Here is a 2,966-nt window from a genome sequence, read left to right on the forward strand (position 1 = left end):
TGAAGAGTAAGCGGAAAGGTTTTACTCGCAGTAAAAGAAATTTACTATTCTTTGAAATGTAGATAATCTGACAAAGTAGCGAATGTTTCTATGTTGTTAATTAATGCAAACATTACATGAAAAGTGTTGAGAAAATAAGTTGTATTACCTTGTAAAGGAGGGGTCAGTTGCGGGTGCTGCACTGACGTCAGAGAGCCGTGCTGGGATTGGTTGGAACAGCGGGCGTATGACTGATGCGAGAATTGTAAAGGAGGGGCCAGTGGTAAGGAGTGATACTGACATAACTGAGAGCCGCGCTAGTATTGGCTAAAACGCACAGTGAAAAACAAGCCCTGATTGGTTGCAAGCCTAAAAGACGCACTAGTATTGGAGAAGTGTTTAAGTAAAAGCGAACATTTAATTGCCTGTAAACATAGAAATCCCAAGGATAATAATAGATAGGGGAACTTGTATGTTCGATCAGACTTTAATAGGGACCCGTCCAGATAGGTTTATTGGATTTGCTTACAAACAGTATCTTAACCAGAACTCACACGCAATGTACGGAGAAAAGAGGAAAGTGTCATTTATGCAGAAAATTTTAAATTATTTTAAGATGGATAAACCCATTAAAACTAGAGGAGTACTTATCCCTCCCCCGAAAACATCCGCATCATACATGATGATGGAAAGAGGCAACCATACATGTGTATGGATGGAAAATTGGATAGAATACACAAAAGATGATGGAATATTAGCTTTCCCTGGAATTGGAACATTTAACAGGAGAGTTTTATATAATTTACGCACTAGAATGAATGAATTAGAACCCATACCCAGATTAACACAGTACGAGGCATTAGAAGAACGGGAGACTGAAGCATTTGAGCACGATAGATCATGAAGTAGCAGAAACCTAAGTAGGTATTAGCCAAAATTTCCCCATGAGACCCGAGATAGTCAGATGAAACAGTGGGGACAAGCCATGGTGGCTGAAGGATTATATCCTGTACTAACGACTGAGGAACAGGTTGGAGGAAAATGCACAGAGAAAACAAAGCACTTCATGACAGGTAGTGGAGACTCAGAAGATGATTATTTAGAAGATATTTTAATGAAAAATCCTCCACCTTATCAAGAAGGACCTAGTACAGCAACCCGGAGTGCCCCAGTTCTAGATATGCCTTTAATTCCACAGGTTGTACATGACAAAACAATGGAAAGAGTACATCAAGAAAGAGAAAGGGAAGCGATAAATAAAAGTAGAAGTGAATTAATACCGAAAATCACCCAGTTAAACATGCATCCTGAAGCTCTGACTACACCAGTGACTATAAGTCCTGTTGTCCCATTGTAGGGGATAAATCAAATTGTCCTAAAACACCCGTCATGACTACACCCATTATTGAACCTAGAAAATAATAATTGATGATCAAGCTAGTGAGTGTGAATCAGGAATTTCATGGATGGATTTACCAATAAGAGGGCAAATAGATGGCACACCCAGGAGAGTCACACCAGGTTGCTCAAAAGAAGTACGAATAGAAACATCCACAGGGACGAAGAGTGCCACAATAGTAACCCCAGAAGAAATAGAAAGATGGGCACAAGAAATAGAGAAACCAAACCCACCACCGAAATTAGATATTTTCAAATTAAGAGTTGAATTAGAAGAAATGATAGCTGGGAATGTAGGACTGGATAGGTTAAACACCTATAGTGAGGAAGGATTGCTGTTCATTTGCAGAAGTATAACCCAAAACACAAATATTTCATGAGAAATTGGTGAATTTAGCTTCTGAAATGGGAATTGAGATAGGGAGATCAAAAGTACTGCAAAAACCTTATAGAGCAGAATTCTCTGATAAAGATTTGGAAAACATGAACATATCAGGAAGAAAATTGCAGGTTAAAGAATTGATGACGATATTGCAGAAATGGGGAGATTTAGACAGATGGAAAGTCCGGTGGACAAAGAAAAAGAAGGAAGCACAAACGAGTCGAGTGACATCTGAATATTTAATGAAAGAAACAGCGAAGGCAGAAAGGTTGTACCCAATGAGAGAAGTTCCAGGAGGGGGTTATGTACATGTTCTGTGAACAAGACAGGATATTTTATCATTTACAAATGATTTCCCAAAATTGGGGGGAAAACAGTGGAATGGTATAGACAGGTTGAAAGGTCTGCGAAAGTTTTGTTGAAGGATCTGGATGGTCTTTTTGACATAGTGGTGCCTGCTGATTTGTGTACTGAATGTCAAATTACAGTCGATTGGCCTAATGACGAGTACCTGAGAAATGAAAAAACAAAAGCCCCGTCAGATGAGGTTATGAAGAAATATAACCAGGTAATCACTTTCTTAAAAGAGAAAATTTCCCCAAAAGAAACAGATTGGATAAAAATAGATCGAACAACCCAGGAAAAAGAGGAGTCTGTACATGCGTGCTAGGAGAGCCTCCTACAGGTGTTCAAACAGTATAGTGGATTTGAGAATATTGGGGATAAGGACATGACTCATTTTGTATATCGGTTTGTGTCAGGGTTAAGAAAAGAACTATCCAAAATGATTAAGCAGCATAACTTGTGCTGGCAAGCGAAGCCCGTAGATGTGATCTTAAAATATGCAAAATACTGTGGAGATGAAATTGACAATAGACTACAGAATTTAGAGGAGTAAGTGATGTGGGCTCAAGTGAAATTAGCAGAACAGCAAGAGCTCCAGCTACAGAATCAGGCAGGAAATACCGGAAGGGGGCAAGGTCAGAGTGAAAGTAAAGGGGGTAAACCAAAGGGGCAGTTGAGTAGAGAAGATGCAAGGAAAAGGTTCCCTTGTCATGGGTGCAGAAAATTGGGGCATTGAAAGAACAAGTAAAAATATACAGAATAATAATGGCCCAAATCAAAATTTAAATTCACAGACGCAGAATGAGGTGATAATGAGTCAACCGCAGCAGGTTGTAAACCTACAGAGTTAATTGCCACCTGC

This window comes from Triturus cristatus, chromosome 11 (assembly GCF_964204655.1).
Source record: "Triturus cristatus chromosome 11, aTriCri1.1, whole genome shotgun sequence".
Classification (NCBI taxonomy): Eukaryota; Metazoa; Chordata; class Amphibia; order Caudata; family Salamandridae; genus Triturus; species Triturus cristatus.